A 22,442-nucleotide genomic window follows, 5' to 3' on the forward strand; every position below is an offset into this window, starting at 1 on the left:
TCAAATAAAACCTAAAACATTTATAATTTGTATATGTTTTGCAACTAAATAAAGAAGCACAAGATAGAAAAAAAAAAAAATCCTCGACTTTTTGGCTGATAGCCTCACTAAAGTTATCTGCTTTGCTACTAACCAGCTTTGTTACCATCAAAAAGTTACTTCCCATTTCTGAACCTCAGTTTCCCCCTTAGTGAACTAAGACAAGACCCGGTCGTTTTAGGATTTAGTCTAGGACAACGCACAGTGGCTCACGCCTGTAATCTCAGCACTTTGGGAGGCTGAGGTGGGAGGATGGCTTGAGCCTAGGAGTTCAAAACCAGCCTGGGCAACATAATGAAACCCACATCTCTATTAAAAAAAAAAGAGAGAGAGAGAGAGAGATTTAGCCAAGTTCCAACAGTCTGAACCTCTCACAGTAATTGATTCTTCTCAAATGACTATGCACATGAGGAGGAGACTATGTCAGACCAGTTAAATAACCCCCGAGCTAAAGATTAGTAGCCTGGGTTCTCCTGGCCGCCCATTAGGGTGGGATAACCTCCCAAAACCGCAACGCCATCAGTTTCTTCAGTGGAATTGTTATTATCTACGGTTCGTCCGAAAACGAGGGGATGGGGTGTGCGGTGGAAGCACCCCAGCCACTTGCCACTGGAGCCCAGGCCTCCCCAGGAACCACGGGTCCAGCCTCCCAACTTGGGTCTGGCTGCTTTTCATGCCTTTTCTCTCGCCTCTTTCACTTGCAGGGCTCAGTGCCACTGGAGTTGTTGGCCCAGTCACTGCAGATGCCTGATGAGATAACGATGACTCCAGGCTAGCAGCAGGAGGGAGGACAGCAGGAGGGAGACCAAGGGAAGTCTTCAATTCTACCCTGTGAGATGAACCCCTGGAATCTCAGCTCCCACCCCAGATCTGCCACTCCCATGGGGCTTCCATCCACAGAAGCCAGAGACGCCTCAGATAACGCCATTCCCACAGGGTTAGCATCCACAGAAGCCAGGGACATCCCAGATCTGCCACTCCCATGGGGCCTCCACCCACAGGGGCCAAAGATGCTCCAGATCTGCCATTCCCACAGGGCCAGCATCCACAGAAGTCAGACATGTCCCAGATCTGCCACTCCCATGGGGCCACAATCCACAGAAACCAGACACGTCCCAGATCTGCCACTCCCATGGGGCCACCATCCACAGAAGCCAGAGGCGCCCCAGATTTGCCACTCCCACAGGCCCAGCATTCACAGAAACCAGACGTGTCCCAGATCTGCCACTGCCACGGGGCCTCCATCCACAGAAGCCAGAGATGCCCAGATCTGCCACTCCCATGGGGCCACCAACCACAGAAGCCAGAGATGCCCAGATCTGCCACTGCTAGGGGGCCTCCATCCACAGAAGCCAGAGATGCCCAGATCTGCCACTGCCATGGGGCCTCCATCCACAGGGGACACACTCCAGCTCCCAAGAAGCCTGGTCGGCTCTGGCGTGGCTCCTGTGTGGCTGGAGCTGCTTCTAGCACTCCAGATGCCATTGACTGGTAGAGCAACTGCTCACATGATTGGACCTGACCCATTCTGTCAAGATGTGTGAGTCTGTCCTTCCCCGCCTAGGGCACCTGGCCCATCTCTGTCTAGAGTGACCTCATAGTCATACCATTGCTTAGCAGATCAAGAAACTATGGTCTCAACTTTTCTCATGCAATTTCTACCAAATGGACTGAATGACAACTGTCTACTTGGTGCTGTGCTGAATGTTGTAAGGTCAGGAAGTCCTACAAGGCATGACCCAGCCTTTATTTATTTATTTATTCATTCATTCATTCATTCATTCATTCATTCATTTATATTGAGACAGAATTTTGCTCTTGTTGCCCAGGCTGGAGTGCAATGGCACAATCTGCAGCCTCTGCCTTCTGGGTTCAAGTGATCCTCCCACCTCAGCCTCACAAGTGGCTGGGACTACAGGTGCACACCACCACGCCCAGGTAATTTTTGTATTTTTTGTGGAGATGGGGTTTTGCCATGTTGCCCAGCCTGGTCTCAAACTCCTGGCCTCAGGTGATCCACCTGCCTCGGCCTCCCGAAGTGCTGGGATTACAGGTGTGAGCCACCACACCTGGCTGGAATTTTCTAACCTACCCGCTTTCGTTTACACCATTTGCCCTGCCTCCTAAGCCCGTGGTTTTCAGCTCTGCCTGCTGAAACCCTGTAAAACCCTTACAGCCCAATTCAGAGACTGTGCCTTCCCCCAAGTGAAACCTCCCTCATCACTCCCCAAAGAAGGGACTTTTCCCTCCTTTGAAAGATTTTAGCTCTTCTACTCTATATGTGAATGTGGCCCGTACCACAGAGAAGACTGGGAACCCCAAAAAGGTAGGGGCCCAGGCCTTACCCATCGTGGGGATCTCCCAAGCCTCCAGCAAGGCATCTACTTTGGGAGGCACTGGACAGTCACCCTGAACCCCTGCAATCCCTCCAGCTGCCCCTGCTCCCTGGTGGAGCCGACTGGAGGGGCTACACGGCCAGGTTCCTCCCAGGCTGCTGGTTAGCTGCAGCCAACAGTGGGCACAGCAGATGCCAGAAGGAGGGAGGAGCTGAGGCTGTCATAGCCCCCTACATCCCTGCAGAGTCACTCTGGCCTCACTGTGTCATCTCCCAAGGGAAGAATTCAGCTCCTCTCAAAGAAACCCTCCCCCAGCCTTCTGTCTTGGGTCAGGGACGCGCTCCTTCATCGTTCGGGCACAGCACTGGCAGCAGCCCTGCTGATATGAACCCGAGTTACTACACCAGCCCTGGGGGTTCCTGGCAGCCTGCCCACACCTTTGAAAGTAGTGTCTTTATTCAATTCTCCTCCAACGATCCAAAAAGTTCAGTGTGCCTCCTTTCTCCTGCTGGGACTGATAGATAGATATGGGGATCAGGTATTTGTAGCACGGATGCATGAATGAACACACAAAATAGGTCTTGCTCTCAGTGACTTTGCAAATGAGCTGCAGACAAAGATAAACAATGCTAACTGCATGCAAAAGCTGTGAGTATGTGAGCCGTGGCTGCAAGTGTCGCCAGCACAAAGGAAGGAGAGGAGAGGGCCCGTGTGGCCCTGCCTGGAGAAGGGGAACTTGAGATGGGCCTTCAGGGTTGGAGGGTGTGAAGAAGAGGGGAGAACCCAGGCCAGGCCAAATCAATGCCTGGAGTGGGGGACCCCAGCCTTCAGAAACAAGCCACAAAATCTACCGCCAGCTGGGTCCTTGGTATACTGTTGGATGATTTCTGTTGTTAAATACAGTAGCCCAAACGTACTGTGATTAAATTCTGGAAGTAGGTAAGTTTAGGAGTTTCATGTGTAGATGTCTTTTTCTTTTCTTTTTAAAAAATCAGCTTCTAACAAAAATTGTTTTCTCAAGTTAAAAATAAAATAACACCCAGTGCGGTGGCTCACACCTGTAATCCCAGCACTTTGGGAGGCTGAGGCGGGAGGATTGCTTGAGCCCAGGAGGTCGAGGCTCTAGTGAGCCATGATCCTGCCACTGCACATCAGCCTGGGTGACAGAGTGAGACCCTGTCTCAAAAAATAAAACAAAATAAAATAAAATAAAATAAAACAAAGCAAAACATCTTTATGAAAAGACCTGAACAAGTATCCCAATAAGAAAGAGGCAGATTTGATTAAAAGGCAAATGAAAAGGTTTTGTTTAAGCCAGTGTACTACTCTTACACTATATAATACAACGGACAGAAAGAACATTTCAAGGCCAGTTGCGGTGGCTCACACCTATAATCCCAGCACTTTGGGAGGCCGAGGCAGGCAGATCACCTGAGGTTGGGAGTTCAAGACCAGCCTGACCAACATGGTGAAACCCCGCCTCTATTAAAAATACAAAATTAGCTGGGCATGGTGGCGCGTGCCTGTAATCCCAGCTATTAAGGAGGCTGAGGCAGGAGAATCGCTTGAAACAGGAGGGGGAGGTTGTGGTGAGCCGAGATCACGCCATTGCACTCCAGCCTGGGCAACAAGAGCAAAATTCTGTCTCAAAACAAAAACAAAAACAAAAACAAACAAAACAAAAAAAAGAACATTTCGAAGTTTAGTGACTGAAGGTAAATGTATTTAAATTTGTGTGGAAAATAACCAGCAACTTAGGCAGGCCTGATGGTTCTGTGCTTGAGTTTAAATGGTCATTCATTCAACAGGTAGTTATTAAACCTCTAGCAAGTGTACAGGGCAGTTGTTGATTGAAGGGATGGGGTACTACAAATAATTCAGACATTCCTGTCCTCTAAGAACCATATTTTATTACTAACATAATAACTCCCATTTACTGAATGCCTAGCATACGCCAGCTGGGGTGCTGGTCACCTTACAGTTATTATTTTATTTCATTCTTCCCACACATGAGCAGGGCAGGCATAATTAACAACATTTCATTGAAAGACGAATAACTGAGGGTCAGAGAACTAGTTTGACCAGGATGGCACAGCTGGCAAGTTGACAGAAGATGGACTTGCCCCTCATGTGGACCCCTGATTCCCAAATTCACATCCTTCCACTATTCCATACTTTCTCATCGATGTGCACGGGAAAATTCGTCAGCCATTGAACACCCTACCCTGAATCCCACAGGACTCTCGAGGACCACTGCGGACTGAAGGGATTTGGAAAATAATTTCTTTCTACATCCTGAGTTTTGATTTCAGGCTGGGAAATTAAAAGGCAAAAGAAGCAGCATGTTTAAAAATCCTGACTACAGCGCATGCCTGTAATCCCAGCACTTTGGGAGGCCGAGCCGGGTGGATCAAGAGGTCAAGAGATCGAGACAATCCTGGCCAACACGGTGAAACCCTGTCTTTACCAAAAATGCAAAAATTAGCTGGGTGTGGTGGTGGGCACCTGTAGTCCCAGCTACTCGAGAAGCTGAGGCAGGAGAATCACTTGAACCCGGGAGGCGGAGGTTGCAGTGAACGGAGATTGTGCCACTGCACTCCGTCCAGGCTGTGCAACAGAGCGAGATTTCATCTCGGGGGGAAAAAAAAAAAAGTCCTTATTTGCATTAAAGCCATTTCGTAACACAGACTGGACGAGTCAGGTGACCTGCCACGTGGGTGCACCATGCTCTGGAAGCACAAAGCCAGCCGCTTCCTCCCCGAGGCCACTTCGAGGTGGCCGAGCACAGAGGTGGGGCACGAAAAGCTCCTCACTGCTGGGGTCTTTCTGTTTGACTCACACAGGCCTGAAATTCCTCACATGAGGGACAAAGCTTTGGATCCCATGATTAGTGATGAACGCTGATGGGCTGGGAGAGGTGGCACCTTCCCATTGCAGGGCAGGGGCTGAGGACCCGTTCTTTGGCACATGTGGGCGGGGGAAAGTTGACCACTCACAGGTGGACAGGGACGCCAAACCCCCTCTTCTGTTTCCGCCAGCCGCTGGTCCCACATGAATACAGGGGAAACTCGCTGCCACACCTGTGACTCCGCTCAGAGTTCGTTCTGACAAAATGCTTTCCACACTCAGAATTCTTTTCTGAAGGGAGGGGCTGAAAAAGGAAGGAACGAATGGTTCCCAAATAGGAACCGTATTTTCTAATGTATTTTAAAAGGGCCAGGGCCTTTTTGGATCACAGTTTAAAACTCACCCCTGGTTGGTGCTGCAACCCAAAGCCTGGCACGGGACCAGGTAACTGGGGTGCCAGATGCCTTTATCTCTTAGCAATGCCCCGTGCTGTGTGGCCAAGGCTTCCAGGTCACCATTCCGACACTAGGTTTATAAGATCTGGGAAGGGGTGACATCAGAGCTCAGCTCATTCAACGCATGTTCTTTCCATGTGTCTTCCGGTGGCTGTTCTTTAGATTTCTGACTACAAACCTACCTTTGACAACTCGAAAAATAAAACAGTGTGGACGAACACCACCACGAGGCGTTTCACACTGTTAGTGTGCTTCATTGTTTTCTGGCTTTTGGTTTAATTTTCTCCCCAGTGAGACTGAAAGCTCCCCCATGGCAGGGATCTCACCCACAGAAGAAAGGAGCGGAGCGCTTACTGAGTTCCTCCAGGTGACTCAGGAGCAGCATGGTGGGCCAGGGAACAGCAAGCCAGCTGCTGCTCCACGCTCGGCAGCCCTGGGAGCAGCATGTCCTGTTCCTGGGGGACACTTTTACGGCTGTTTTGGAGCCGGGGAGTTTGTGCTGACTGCTCCCCTGCCCTCGGCAGGGCTTCAGGCTTGGCCAGCCAGGGCTGGGCTGCAGGAGGCCATGGCACTGGGTCCCGTTCACTCTAATACTTGGATTCTACCAGGTGCGCCAGCACCCCCATCTGGATGCTGCAAAACATTCCACAGCCAGACTGTGCACTACACAGCGGGGCTGCGGCCAAGAGAGGTGAGGAAGGAGAAGTCAGGGGAATTGCAGATGGGCTCGCAGATGGAGCGTTGTCACCCCTGCTTCCTGCGCATTAGGATAAATGGCGCGAAGGTGTCCACCCTTCCACGAGAGAGGCGTGACGGCGCTCCTGTGGCTCTGATATGTAACCCCCACCCCCAAACTCTGGTGACCCAAAATATGTGAGTAAACCCTTTAATTGCTGGAGGTTCTCCACCGGTGCCCCAGGGGCCACATTCCAATGGCATGGGAGAAGTGCTAGGACATGTGGCACACGTTGTCCCACTAACCTGGTGCTAGTCCAGGCTGCAGGTTGGAGCCCCACCCCAGCCTTGTCACCTGGTGAATGGGACTCTGGGTCTCTGTTGCAGACACCATGGTTGGTGCCCTGCCTCCACTTGTTCCCCACCCCACCCCTGCAGTGGGTGTCTGAGAGCCGAGGGCCTCATCAGGCCAAACTGCCTCCTCCTCCAGGCAGCCCATGAATAATGACAGGGTCAAGCCCCTTGAAGCTCACCCTATCTCTGGACTTCCAATTATATCAAAACCAAATTTTCAAAAAGACCCCAAGCTTTCCTTCTCATCGAAGCCACTTTGCATGTTATGTGAAGCTGCAAATAGTTTCCTTGAAGTTGTCACTGGGGACCCAGATGAGAGAAAAGTCACTGAGACTCGGTGTAACCACCCTCCCTCCACACGCCTCCATTCATTCATGAGACTGGCGCTTCCCAGGGCAGGGCTGCTGAGGCCTGGGAGCACCGCACAGACAGAATCAGCGCGGCCGACCGAGAGATCTGCCAGCAGAGCAGGGCAGCAGGAACCCTAGTCACCCGCACCCTGCAGCTGTACAGAGCTGGAGACTTTGCCCACAGTGGTTTCCTACATTCTTCTCAACCGTGCTGTATGGTAGGGAGGCCAGCCACGACTATTCAGCTCAAGAACTAAAATTTTTTTAAAACCCAAGAGTTCAGAGGTGCTCAACGATTTGCCCAGTATCTGCGGGCAGCCTGTGGGATTGTGGGGGTTGATGCTGGCTCTGCTGGTTCCTCCTCCGGGGGGCATCAGGAGCCGGGCTGCCCCTGCTCCGACACACTCATGGTCACTCACAGCCTCCTGGTGACCACAGGAACTGGAGCCTGAGTCTCTGAGTGACAAGAGGGTGACTTTTTGGGTAGACCGCTGCAGAAGCAGGTGAGGACGCATCACTCAAACACTTCCGGCTCCTCCTGAACCTTTGTGGATCACGAGGCAGTACCTGAAAAGCACGCAGTCCCCTGCACGGCTGCATTCCAAACCACATCTCATTATGTAAGAGGGCACGGGTCCCCTCCAGGCCGGGGAGCAGCAACACGCGTTAGCACATATTTGCTAGAGCTCTCCTGCTGGTTGCAAAATACTGTGTCATATTTCATGGAAAGTTCTAAAGGTCACTGCTGCACTTGACTCTGAGATCGCCACATCGCCTCTCTGGGGCCTCCCCGTCCCTGCCCCAGGAGGTGTTTATGAGCCGGCACCTCTGTGGAGCGCCCTCCGTCCTGACTCAGGCCCCCATGCCTCTGTTCCACGTCAGCCCGACACACTCATGGTCACGCACAGCCTCGTGGTGACCACAGGAACTGGAGCCTGAGTCTCTGAGTGACAAGAGGGTGATTTTTTTGGCAGAGACAAACCACCTCAGCTCACACAGCTCCACTCACACCAGCGATATCTAACGCCACTGAGAATTGGCAGAGACAACAGGGGCATCTTGATTTTAAAAACACAGATAAGTACTAAAAAGGCGAAAAACAATAGCAATAATTATTTTTAGCATGCCGAAATGCAGCACCCAAAAAGTAAGAAATCCCTGGATCTCCTTAAAATCTTGAAGGGGCATCACATTCCCCCATGAGGGCTCGGTGGGGCCCTTTGCAGTCCCTTCTCATGGTGCCTGGCATCCCTGCAGTTGCTCAGCATCCAAGAGCACACCAGGCCAAGAGCTCTGAAGGCTCCACCAGCAAGAACCTGCCCTGATTCCAGCTGCTCCATGGCCCAGAAGCTGAGCCCTTGGCTCAACGGGGGCCACCAGGCAACAGTTTCTGAAAGCCAGATTTGGAAACTCTGCAGGCCAGCCATTTGGGTTTTCTGTTTAATTCTCTTTAAGTTATTCAATTCTCTTACAAATGCTGAAGTGAGCTGGGAATGTACCGAAGCCTTGGAGAAGGACCTGGTTAACTCCCGGGCTCAGCAGAAAGCCAGTTTGGTCTGTGGTCTCTGACTTCCAGGCGACGGGGCAGGATTTCCAGTGTCCGGACTTGGGCCGCTCACAGAGCAATCCACCTGCTCCTGCATGTCACTCATGAGGAAACCCCTAGCTTAGATTATGAGAGGGGCTGAGCTGAAGTTTGCCTCAGATCTGTTTCTTCTTACAGTGAAATATATTTGAAAACAAGGTGACAGGTAGAAAGGTTTAAAACACCTAGGTCAAACATAGAACCTTAAAGCAACATCAGTTCACCCACTGGCATGCAATTCTGAGCTAGTTTATTCTTCCACATTTCTCCCATAAGAGAGACCATTTTACAGGGTTTCAAGGTGATTAAATGAGATAGAATAGCAAAAATATCCTGTAAGCTGCAGAGCATTTCACAAACAGAGGACATGGCCATTCTCTGTCCCTGAAAGCAGGTTCTCAGGAGCTCCACTAGTCAATGTAGAATTCATGATAAATTTAGATAATCACCTTTTGGTAATTACAATACTAATTATAGTACTGTAATTACTATAGTAACAATTCAGGCAAGAAATATGGATCGATCCTAAAACTAGCAAGTGAAAGTCTGAGGAGAAAGAAGATATTTACACAATCCCAAAGCAGCTTCCCCTGAAACCCTGACTGGTGACAAGGGGGAAGTACTTTATTCAAGTAGAGAACTTTATAGCGGCAGACACCCCCTTCACCAGGTGACTGGCACCCACTTCACCGGGAAGGTGTCGCGGCCGTATCGGGTGCCCGGGCTGAGATGCGGAAGGCCAGGGCAGCACATGGACGGATGGACGCCCTCCTGAGGGTGCAGGCTGGCTCTGATGGTGAGGAAATGTCAGGCAAACGCAAAGCCAAGGGCAGGCGACACAAGAACTGGCCTGTGTCCCCCTGAAAAAGGCTCAGGTCGTGACAGATGAGACAGGACTGAGGAGCTGTTCCCAATGAAGGGACTGAAGAGAAAGGACAACGAAACAAAACGTGTGGCTGGGGATCCCCTCTTCCAAGAAATGATGCCCCAAAGACAAGGTGCAAAACGTGAATGAAGCCTGCAGCTTAGCTGATAGCATGATATTAGCGCTAATTTCCTGATTTTGACAATTATACTGTGGTTCGGAGAATGACCCTGTTTTTATGAAATATCCACTGAAATATTTAGGGGTAAAGGGATATGATGTCTGCAAATTCCTCTCAGGGGTTCAGAGTTCATATAAACACACAGTGAGAGATCGTGAGAAATGAGATACGGGCAGATCTGCTGAAATGCTAACATCGGGCAATCTGGGTGAAGAGGCTATGAGAACTCTTTGTATTATTTTTGTGACTTTATGTTTGAAATTGTCAAAATAAAATATTATTTATTATTTAATGATTTTTGTTGTTGTTGTTAGAGACAGAGTCTCACCATGTTGCCCAGGTTGGTCTCGAACTCCTGGGCACAAGTGATCCACCTACCTTGGTCTCCCAAAGTGCTGGAATTACAAGCATGAGCCACCTCGCCCAGCCCTAAAGTCTTATTTTAAAAAAGGAATTAAGAAATACAGGCTGAGCACAGTGGCTTGTGCCTATGAGGCCAAGGCAGGAGAATCGCTTAAGCCCAGGAGTTTGAGACCAGCCTGGGCAACACGGCAAAACCCCATCTTTACAAAAAATGTAAAAATTAGCTGGGCATGATGGTGCACACCTGTAGTCACAGCTACTCAGGAAGTTGGGGTGGGAGGATCGCTTGAGCCGCAGTGAACTGTGATCGCACCACTGCACTCTAGCCTGAGAGACAGAGCAAGACCCTGTCTCGGAAAAAGAAAAAGAGCTACAGTGGGCCTTACTTACAGGTCTTACTTACTACCACTCTTACTTACAGTGTTAAGTGAGAGCACGTGTTAGTGCTGCCTTTTACTGTCTCCCAAGGTGGGAGCATCACTGAAGCAGGCCCTGAGAGAACTACAGGACTCTCTGACTCGCTGAGGGCAAGGAGATTCTTCTGGGAATTTTTCCTTGGCTTCTCCCAAATCATAATAACGGCCTGGACACAGGATGTGCAGGCCAGCCCTAGTGGGGGACATCTGCCAGGCTGGCGCCAGAGGGCGCTGTCCCCAGGGACCACACAGGGTGCCAGGCTGCGTAACTCTGCAATGTGTTGGCTGAACTTTTCAGGAAACTTGGATGCCACACATACTTTTCCTTTCTTTGTGGGCAGGCAAGATGAGTCACGTTTTTCTGGAGTCTGCTCGGCCCCAGTATTCAGACCTCATCAGCTGCCCTGGTCCGGAAGGCTCCAGCGGGGGCCAGTGAAAGGGGGACCAGGGTGCCCGCATTAGCTGGGCCAGCACTGGGGCTTAGGGGCAGCCTTGGGCAAGCCAGAGTCAATCTTTTTTGTCGGGTAAAGGGTAAAGCTCACAGTAATTCTGGATCATGGCAACATTTTTGGACAGACCCAGGGCCCTTTGTACAACTCACAGGGCACAGCCCTGAGGGAGGCTGGGCTGTGGCTTCATATGGTCCCTGTTCTCCCGCCCACCTGCCCCCCCTCTGCCGCACCTCACTCCCCAGCACCTCTCCAGGCCCTACCTTCGAGTACCTCACTCCCCAGCACCTCTCCAGGCCCTACCTTCGGGGTCCCCTCAGTTCCCCTGCCTCTCTTCCTTCCGAAGGCCACTGTGTTATTGGCACGATGGAGCAGAGACCTCAGGAAGGGACCCCACCTGTGTCTATCTGCAGGCAGGGTCGCTGCAGGCTCCCTGAGAGGCAGGCTCTGGGATGGAAATGAGCACGTTGGATGTACATCAGGGAGTGCTCTCGGGCCCGACAGAGGAGCGATGGAGACCCCGTGAAGCCCCAACAGAGAGTTCTGGCGTTCGGATCCCTTTAGAGCTGTCCTGAGCGGGGGTCGGGGGCTGGTCCTTTATGTCCATACATCGGCCGGTTATTGGGCACAGACCGGCTCTGGGAGGGGCTGAAGGCTGGCGATGTGGCGCTCCTTAGCGGAGGGCTGTCTGTCTGTCACACCCACAGCTGGGAGTGAGTTCCTCATTCTTGAAGGAATCGGGAATCTGGGAGGCACAGCACAGCCTCAAGGGTGTTCTGGCTGCAGCGTGTTTTGAGCAGGGGGCCTGGGGACATGCTGAGCATCTCAGGGTGTTTCAGGCAGAGGGCCTGGGGGACATGCTGAGCATCTAAGGGAGCCTGAGCAGAGGAAGATGGGGAGTGGGTGTGCACCAAATGAAGTCAGAGCCAGCCCAGGGTTACCTCAGAGGACCTCAGAGGCCATGTGTGGTGGGGTTTGGAGACTTAATTTAAACGTGCTGGGGAGGCGTCAAGGGGTTGAACAGCAGATGATATGATCAGATTTATGTTTTAAAAACAGGAGTTGGCAAATTACTACCCAATGGCCCAATCCTGCTGGCCACCTGCTTTTATAAATACTTATTGGGACACAGCTGCACCATTAGTTTATACTTTGTCTATGGCTTCGTAGTTGCAAAAGAGACCACGTGGCCTTCGAAGTCTAAGACATTTACCATCTGGCTTTTTACAGGAAACATTTGTCAACTCCTGTTTGAAGAGACCCCTCTCCTTGCTGGGCAGAGTCATTTCCAAGGCAGCAATGGGGCTCCCACGGGGGCCACGGCCCCTCACGCGCCTCCCCAGCTTCACAGCCGTGCCTAAAGCAACTCAGTTTAGCAGTCGCTCGTGTTCTTTGGTATTAATGATATAAATCACCTGTGCACGCCACGAGGTTCCTCCAGGAGGCTGCAGGGCCCTCCCGGGTGGAAGTGGAGAAAAGTCCTCATTGTCTCTACTCGTGTGCAACACAAATACTTCCACTGCCCTCTCCCGCCTCCTCTCCCATCCCCCATCGGTCTCTTCCTCTTCTCAGGCCTCTCCTCCTGGACCAGCAGTGACGCCAGCAGCCACAGGCCCCTCTGCCCCCAAAGCAGGTCTCACCTCTGCAGCTTAAGTAGAGTCCCACAGGCCCCAGTGGCCTCTCTGAAAATAAGGAGTAAAATGACTCATGTGTGGGGCACTCGAGCAATGCCCCAGGAGCACACATCACACGTGTGACTGCAATGAAGGAAGTGTGGGTTCCTTTTAACGTCGGAGCCGCCAGAGCTCCCCCAGGAACCTCTCTGCCTCCGAGGCACCAAAGGTTTCCTGTCCTTGCGATGCTGGGAGGGACCCTAGATGGATTTGTGGGTGCATCTCAGGCACCCGCAATGACTCAGTGGTGCCTCCAGGCGAGCGGGTACCCTGCGCTGCTCTCATGCTCAATCCTCACCCCCACTCTGCCTAGATGCAGGGGCTGACCTCTGACCCCTGCTGCCACGTGTCCAGGCTCCCACTGGGCAGGGGACAGGGAGACACCTTGGGCAACATCTGACCTTAGCTACAGTCCCTTTGGCTCCCGTTCCTGCCAGACAGACCAACTGCAGCTCCTGGTTCCAGCCCCGCCAGGGCTCCCGGCGCTGCCCTCTTCCCTTCTCCCACCTGGGGTGGGAAAGGATTTTCCTTACTCATAGCTGGGTCGCTTCCCAAACTCTAGTCTGGAGTCTCAGCTCTTTCCTCACCTTTATAACCACGCAGCCACATAATCAGAACTGTGACGTCCTTGTATTAAACTCCATCTGCTTTTAGTATGTAGAGTAGCCCTATTCCAGGTAGGACCCGGGCTGACAGCTGAGCGAGGGCCATCTGCAGGAGACGATTCGGAAGGGGTCAGTGCTGCGATTCTGCCGAGTAATCAGCAGCGAGCGTTGGTCTAAATTCTGGAGTTCTAAAATTACTTGAGTCTGACCCCCTGGTTTTTGGTCTTGCTCTGTATTTAGGGACAATGGCCCTATTGATGCCCGCTGAACCACTGCCTGGCATTTGTTCTGCAGGGAAAGCTGGAGCGGGGTGCTCCTCAGCCTCGGGAGCCCGTGGCATGGAAATGCAAGACTCAGAGGCTCTAGATTAAAGTCTTAAAAGCTTGGGCTCATTCCTCCACACAGAGCACAAAACCTTTGGCATTTTACAGGAAAACAGACTTTTATTTGAAAAATAAACTCAAGTTGCTGGGATATAAAGGAAGAGCTGTGTGTGATCCAACGCGGAAATGGTGTGAAAGGACCCGAAGTTTTACAAGTTAAATAAACTTCTCTGAAAGACTCATTCGAATTTCAAACAGCTCTCAGCACAGACCCTCTGGAAAAGATCCCCAGATGTAGCAGAATGAGATACAGCGCCCGCCCCAGGCTGGGGGTCAGCCATGTGGAATGGGAGATTTGGATCCAACCACGAACAGAGAAAATTAAATTTCTTTGGATGTTCAAAATACACATGACCTCGGTCATAGTTGTGAGCTGGTCTTGGAAATGGACAGGGGGAACATGTACCATTCCTCATCTCTGGCAGAAACCCAGCACTGACTTCCATCCAGTGGATTCTCTGTGCCTCAAGAACCCCCCGAAACCAGACTCGCCTCAAAGGCATTCCAGACGCATTCTGCTGTTCTCTGACCATCTAGGGTGGTGTTTTCCAAACCGCAACCACTGCCCCCACCACCCATCATGAAATCAACTGTGTGGGTCAGATAAAGCAGCTGAAACAATAGAATCGAAAAGAAAACACATAGTCGGGGGTCAATACTGTTTAGTAAAAAAATGGGGTTTTTGTTGATGTGTTGTACGTGCTGGATTATGACATCAGATGGATTTGTTACTGTGGGCTGCAGTCAAAACGTTTTCAAACCACTGCTGCGATGAGGCCCTGTGGCCCTGCTTTACCAGCTCAGTGCTACAAACCTTCCCTGGGCAGCGGCAAACTCCCCGGCTGTCGGAGTATATTCTCCACCTTTTGCTTTGTGCTTGTCCCTACCAGACACCACGGTCATCACATAGAGTAGCCTTCAGTGTAATCAAAGTAGGTGGCTGTCTAGGTCAGTGATTTTCAACTCTTTTTTTTCTAGTAGGACAGAGAAAATGTCCCAATGTCCAGCAGGGCTGATTCCGTCAGTAGCAGTTACTGGGTGTGCCCTGCTGCCCCCATCAGACAAGATGTCATTTCTTGCTCCGTGGGGGCCAGCTGGCCAAAAGCCACCTTGTCTCACTCCCTAAAAGCCACCACTGCATGATTTTAGGGTTCTGGGAAGACAGTCGCTTACAAAAAGAGAATCTGTGGCATCTGGTTTTGATGCTAGGAATTCTTTCTGAGTTATGAGATAAATGTGTCGACTACCCCTGAAATATGTCACCTTTAAGTTCTGTAATGTCCATCTTAAATATCTTTGCCAGAACCGTTTCCATCTGAGGGAGGAGGGAAAAGGATAAGGGCATGTTGAGCTCTAGGAGCTGGGAGCCCACAGACAGGAAAACAGAGCAGGGAGATCCAAAGTCCCCAGAGATATGGCGTTCTTTCCACGTTGGGTGACCATCAATGTACCCCGAAGGTACCAAACCCTGAAGGCACTGACTGGTCCTGGGGGGATGAGGAGGTATGAACTGGAAGAGCTTGGGAAAATAAGAGGCAAGTGCATGAAAAGCTCAGTATGTGATTTTTAAAGAGACAAGAAGGCAATAGGAAGTTATCACGAGAGAACACAGACTGCAAAGAGACTTAAAATAACAGCTATATTTCAGGGCTCTGGCAGATTGCTCAAGGCAAACAGAATCCAGTAAGGCTTTCTGGAGCGGGCAGGACTTGAAGGAGGTCGCTGAGGAGGCGGGAGACCACACTAATGTATCTCCAGATCCACTGCAGACACCCCTCGCTGTTCACCCCAGCCCTGTCTCTACCATCTCTTTCCTGCACAGTTGCCAGACATCTCTCTGCATTGCATCCGATCGACATCCGATGGCTTTCTGTATCGCTCAATTAAAACCTGGAATCCTGACCTCTCCTGCAAGGCCCCGCCCCACTCCCTGACCTCACTCCTGCACCTGTTCCCTGCCCACTTGGTTCTGGCCACACTGACCAGCTCCCTGCAAGCTCAGAGGCTGCTCCCGTCTCCAGACATTTGCACTACGGGTCCCGCCGCCAGGCACGCCATGGCCCTCACCGGTCCTCTCCCTGGCTGTATCACCACTGGCCAAACGTCTCCATGCCAGAGACGTTGCTGACTTGCCCACATAGAGCAGCACCCCTGCAGCCCCTCTCCTTTGACTGTTTTTCCTTCTGGCACTTGGGACATATGACACTTTTCCACATATGGTACCGATTGTCCCTAGAATGGAATCCCCACGAGGGCAGGGATGGGCTCATTCACTGCTGCATCCCCAGCTCCCAGCACTTAGCAGGTTCTCACATAATGTGGTGCGGGTGAATGTCCTCTGTGCCAGACAACTCCCCTTTGAAAGGCCTGGGCAGGCAGGTATCCTCGTCTGCTCCTAACACCGGCTTTCTTCTGTCTGGGAGGCACATGTGAAGGTTCATACGCTGGAAAAAACCCAGGTAGGAACGACCCCCTGCTGCTTTCCCCCAGGCAGGAGCAACCTGCTCCCAGCATCAGACTCAGCATGTGAGGCTATGTCACCCCCTAGTGGTCACTCTGTCACAAAGCCAGAAAAACCAGAGATGTGCTCAGCCTGGCCAGTTGTTCCCAGGGCCAAGGGAACCCAGACCTACCCTCTCACCCAGACTTTTTCTACAGGTGAAATCAGATGTAAACAAACATTCAGAAAATAAAGGTGAAAAGGCATCCAATATTGAGTCCACATTGTCTTGAATGAGGGAGAGACTGAACATCGACGTTCTTCCTTCTAGTACGGGGTTCCAGGTTGAGCGGCTGTCCCAAGATATTGACTGTGGTGGGGTAGCATCAGGTCATTCCTACAGAGCTTCTCCGTTCATTGCAGATTATGTGGGAATTTATAAAAAATTAGCCTTTCCTTTTTTTAAAAAAGGAAGCTGAGATGGGAGGCGTGCCAGACAGAACCTAGAAGTGAATACACAGCAGGCAGAGCTCAGACCTGAGCAGCTGGGTCTCCCAGAAGCCTGTCTCCATCAGCTTGCTTGCTTACTTCTTCGAGACAGAGTTGGGCATTTTTTGTTTGTTTGTTTGTTTTCGAACAGAGTCTTGCTCTGTTCCCAGGCTAAAGTGCAATGGCAGGATCTCGGCTCACTGCAACCTCTGCTGCCCAAGTTCAAGCGATTCTCCTGCCTCAGCCTCCCGGGTAGCTGGGATTACAGATGCACACCACCATGTCCAGCTAATTTTTGTAATTTTAGTAGAGATGGGGTTTCACCACGTTGGCCACGACCTCGAACTCATGACCTCAGGTGATCTGCCCACCTCAGCCTCCCGAAGTGCTGGGATTACAGGCATAAGCTACTGCGCCTGGGTGAGAGAGTTTTTTAAAAGCTGGGGACTGCCCTACAGCATGAGGCTTTTGCTAACATGCACTTAGCATTTCCTCTGCCCCAGACCTCTGAGTGGCTCTCTCTCTGGCTCCACTGTGGTCTCCTTACCACAGAAGACTTCCCTCGCCATTCTATCCAAAGCAGCACCCACCCCACTACCCAGTCTCTCACTCTGCTTTCCTTTCCTTGACAACATGGGGGCAGTTAAAGTCTATTTGTGCTCCCGTGCTCCACCCCTCTTCCAGCCCTCTGTCTGGAAGATTCCAGACTAGCTCTGCCAGCTTGGCCATGATTGCCTTCAGCCAAACAGCACACCTTGTCCACAGCTCGCCTGGGGCAAGGAGATGTGTCAGGATAAAGTTAGGATGGCTTAATGGCAGGTACAGAAAAAAATAACTGGAAGGAGGCTAAACCACAAGGATGCTTATCACCTACAATAATGACCAGTTAGTAGGTAGGCAGTTGCAAAGCAGGTCAGCTTAGTGAAACTGCCTTTGCAAAGTTATCACTGTTAAGAGAAATCTGACATAGCTGATTCCATATTGCTTCTGACCTCCAAGTGTCCCATTCCTGGGCACACATAGGCCAAGCTAATTTTGGGAGAAATTTAGTTTATAGTTTAACCTTAAAGCCAGGATGATACTAGCCCTTCCCCAAACTAAAACACCATTGCAAAACTAATGAGAAGCCGCAAGGTTAGGATTATGAGAGGGGCCTAAATTCTGCTACGATGTAGGTATCGTTAAATGATAAGCAGCCATTGTCGCGAGGTCACAAGATTTGTAATTTCCCCAATTACTCCTGTAGATAACATCACTATTGGAGAACCTAAGATTGGCCTTTTGAGATGTCTTTCCAGACTTTTGCTTTTCTGGCAACCAGTTGACCTCAGCTGGATTCCTGACTCACCACCCAACCGGTCCTGTGGCCCCACCCAGAGGCGGAGTCAGTGTCATTTTCCACACCCCTCTGAAGGTATCCCCAACCAATCAGCAGCACCTATTCCCTAGTCCTTGCCCACCAAACTATCCATGAAAACTGCTAACCTCCGAGCCTTCAGGTAGACTGACTTGATTTGATAGATAACTGTCTCCTGCATGGCATGGCCGAACTCATGTCAGTTAACTCTTTCTTTGCTGCGATGCTGTGGTCTCAGTGGATTGAGTTTCCCTGTGCAACAGGCGGGAGGACCCATCAGGCAACGACATCAGCGCTGCCAACTGCGTGGAGAATCACCTGCCCAACTTTCTACTCAGCCACCTTGTGTCTTGACCTTTGTCCTCGTGGCCCTAGAAACCATGTCCCCACACCACAAAGGAAGAAAAGGAAATTTATCCTCGTGTGTCTTTTTTGTTGTTGTTAGGGGAGGCACGTTTTTCTTAAAACCCTAGCCGACTTCTCCCATTCACTGGCATGTGGGAAAGGGATACTTTCGACTGAACTAGACCAACTACAGCTCATGGCCTGGGGCCAGGCCCTGAGTAAAACCAGGTTCTGCTATGAAGAAACAAGAGGCAGCCACTGTCCGACGGGTTAGCACAGTCTGCTGCGCACCTCAGAGAGGAAGAAACTGTGCACACGGACAAATGTGATAGACTTAGGGGTAGAAAGGGTCCAGGACAGGTGGGGAGAAGATGAGAGGAAGGCCCTGTGTGGTAGCCGAGGGCAGCAACTTCCCCCACACGCATCTCCAGGGTGGAAAATGACTTTCTGCAGTAGGCAGGCAAATGTTGCAAGAATGCGCCCAATGAAGGAAGGAGCCTTGGCTATCTCACAGCATTGACACACATGCTCACACATGTATGTCAATTCTTACATATACAATGTATATGTAAGCTTAAGGAGCAGGCACAAGAAGCCCAGCTGTGGCCCACTGGGAGCCTCTAAGGGAGCCACCACTGAGAGACAGTGTCAGTTCAGTGAGGACAGGGGCTAGGGAGGCTGGCATGGGCAGGTCAGCTATTCATGGGAGCAAAATACAGGGGTTTGGTGGAAAAGAGGCAAACTATGCCAAGCATCCTGTTTGGGGCAGACTAGCCCACACACATCAACCAGCACCCCTGAGCTGTGTGCTATAGAACAAGCCACTTGCCTTCTGCCAGGACGAGCAGCTGCCTTGCAGGATTGCCATGTGTTCAGAATTGGACTCAAACCCCACTGAAGCTCACTGCTAAACACTGAGGGGTGGGGGACACAAGAGAGGTCCATCTGTAACCCTAAGAAGCATCCTTTACAGAGCAGACGGCACATTCAGACGCATGCCCAAAGCGCGGCTCCCTGACTGATGGCTGGCTGGGGTAAGGGCAGGTCTGGGAGGACAAGCAGCCTCATCAGGACCATGGAGACAAACGGGAGGCATCCCCTAAAGCAAATGAGCCAGCAGCCTGAGCGGGACAAAAGCCAGCACTAGAGATGGGCAGGGCTCCCGAGTCGTGACAGCTCTGTCCCTGCTCCCTCTACCGGCTCCTCCCCTCTCAGTTTGCATGTGGTTCTCCCATCTTACAATGAACCAACTGAAAACGTCCATTAATGTGAATCCATCCCCTCGCTACCAGCTCGCCTTAATTGTCAGATGGGCTCGGAAGTGCCACAGTAAGAACTAAGCCCCGGAATCTTGGCTATTTGACCTAAAAAGGCCATGCACAGTCAGACACAGCTAAGGCAGGTCTCATGCTGAGGCAGGTCTCCCACTGTCCCGCTCCCTCCTCACCTGTGTCTCCACCTCCAGCTATCCTGGCACAGAGTCACAGAGTCGAGGGCACAGGTTGCTTTTGATGTCTTGGGTGGGAAGTGACAACTGTCCTCTCCCTTTGGCGAAACTCCATCATGTGGTCCCACCCTGACCGCAGGGGTGGGCTGGGAGAGGCAGAGGAGCTCCTGGCTCTTGCACAAGCACCAAGCTCCTGGCACAGATGCATCCACCTGCACGTCTGACCCCAGGGTCTTGAAAGAAGTTTGTTGGCTCCTCAGCCACTGCCCCATGCGCTTTCTTTCCCTTCCTGGCTGCTGACGCTGCTCTCTCGGAAATCACCAATGACCTGCCAAGTCCAAAGCCTGGTCGAACCTCCAGGGCTGATCATCCCCTCTCTTGAGGGACTCTTCTGGGCCTCTGTGACCCACATGCCTCTTTGGCCTCTTTCATGGACCCTGGGCCTCTGCCCTCCCTCTTGTGCCAGCCATACCCAGCTGTCTGTCTCCAGCTGCCGTGCCCGGTCTGGCTGATGCCGTCCAGGGCTATAGCTGCTGCCTGTGTCACCTGATGAGCTCTAACACCCATCTGCAGCTGACAGTGCTCTGAGCCCAGGCTCCCTTTGGGGCTTGCAGGCTGGAAACCCACAAGCTCTGGACAGAACATGCAGCCTCATTGCTTTCCTCCTTGTGCGTCTCTACAGGAGTTGGTGTCTAAAAGGGACAAAGGCACACTCCAGGTGGAGAGGGGCACAAATAAAGTTAAAACCAAGTTAGACAGGGCTGGGACGGGCAGAGAGCCTGGCAGAGGAGGGAGGCAGTGTCTGCGCAGGTGGACGGGGTCTGAATTGGGGGGTGAGGCTGGCTCTGATCTGGCAAGCAGTTCGAGTTTTCTAACGTCTCCAGCAAGGGAATGACATAGTAAAAGTGGTGATGGAAACATCTGTGCAGCAGCCGCTTGAAAAATCTGCAATCACAGCTCTAATGGCCACAGAAGACACTTCAGGCCACTGCCCTGGGCCAAAGCCAGAGCACGGCCCAGCCCAGGAGAGTGATGGAAAGACCAGCACTCTAGGAGGGAGAAAAGCTGTCCAGAGACCCAGAGTGGCGCCCTTCCCTGGGTGCTTTTTCATTTTGCTTTGTCCTTTAAGCTAACGAGCACTCAACTCCAGCTCCGATTTGCTGACACCTGGGCTGAGGGCCTAGGGACCTGCTACCACCACCCAGTACTTTCTGACCATTCACCCCCCACTGCCAAGAGCTCTCCACCTGTCAGATGACCCAGGGAGAGCGGGGAGGTGCCTAGAGACATCCCAGGACTGCGATGGCTACATGGGTGCTGTCAACTCCTTAGTTCATGAGTCCCACCAGGAGTCCGGAGACCTCATGACCCATTGACACTGCCCTCCCTCTCACCCAACCATGCTCCCAGGAGCAAGTGGGTCAGGGGCAGAGCCAGGAGGTGGAGGCGGTGCCAGGATGGTCAGGGCTTAGCCCCAGGATGTGGGGGCAGGGCCAGCAGGTGGAGGCAAGGCCTCAAGGTTGGGGACAGACAGGGACTCCTTCCCCATCTGTGAAGCATGGGGAGGCTGGAGTGGGGACACCAAGGTAACACACCTGCCTTCTGCTTCACTGAAAACAAGAGAAGATCATGGCTGAGAGGCCGAGCATCCTGTCTGCTATGCTTTCCCAGACATTTGCTGTGTCTGTTCTCTGACTGCTGTCTACGGCCGGGGGGGCTTTAAGCAATGGGATTTATCCCTTCACAGCTCTGGAGACTGGGAGCCTAAGTCAAGGTGTGTGTGGGCCCACAGTCCATCTGTATTAGTCCGTTCTCACACTGCTAGAAGGAACTACCTGAAACTGGGTGATTTATGAAGAAAAGAGGTTTAATTGACTCACGGTTCTGCAGGCTGTACAGGAAGCATGGCTGGGGAGGCCTCAGGAAACTTACAATCATGGCAGAAGGCGAAGAGGAAGCAGGCACGTCTTACATGGCATCAGGAAGGAGAGAGCGAAGGGGAAGTGCTACACACTTTTCAACAACCAGATCTTGTGAGAACTCATTCACTATCACAAGAATAGCAAGGGGGAAGTCTGCCCCTATGATTCAATCACCTCCCACCAGGCCTCTCCTCCAACATGTGGGGATTACAATTCAACAGGAGATTTGGGTAGTAACAAGAAGCCAAACCATATCACCATCTGAAACCTGGTGGAGCCCTTCCTGCCCTGCAGCTCCAGGGATCACAGGCACCAGGGCATCCCCGTCTCAGCTCCACCAGCTCCCTGGGTGTCCGTCTTCACTGGACACCAGTCATTCTGGACTGGGGGCCCACATGAATGACCTCATCTTAAATAATTACACCTGCCATGACCCTATTTCCAAGTCAGGTCACATTCTGAGGTCCTGCAGGTCAGGACTTCCACAAACCAACCATTTTTGCCGGGAACATAGTACAACCCATAACAGTTACTGTAGGGTTAAATGAAATCCTACAGTGTATTTTAAAACTCTACCTAATTGCACCTAAAATAAATTCTTCATCTTGCCTAATTCCCCAATTAGCCCTGGCCTGATAACTTGATTTTCATTCCTGTGTGACCCCTGGCACTCCTGACCCACTAACTTGATGCTGACGATGGCATCATGTGTCTGGACTGGGGACCTCCCTAACATTGACAGGCGATTCATTTGATAACGGTTTCGAGTAGCTATTGTATGCAGATCCTACTCAGGTATTATAGCATCTCCAGGAACTGTAATAAACAGCAATTTCAGACTCAATTCATCTCCTTCATCTGTGACA

General features: G+C 51.6%; 1 protein-coding gene across 3 annotated transcripts in view; it reads right to left on the bottom strand.

The window, feature by feature from the left end:
- PRKAG2 (protein kinase AMP-activated non-catalytic subunit gamma 2) overlaps positions 1-22,442 on the bottom strand; it is a 324,143-nt gene that overhangs the window by 193,462 nt on the left and 108,239 nt on the right. The window lies entirely within an intron of this gene.

Source organism: Theropithecus gelada, chromosome 3 (assembly GCF_003255815.1).
Source record: "Theropithecus gelada isolate Dixy chromosome 3, Tgel_1.0, whole genome shotgun sequence".
Taxonomy (NCBI): Eukaryota; Metazoa; Chordata; class Mammalia; order Primates; family Cercopithecidae; genus Theropithecus; species Theropithecus gelada.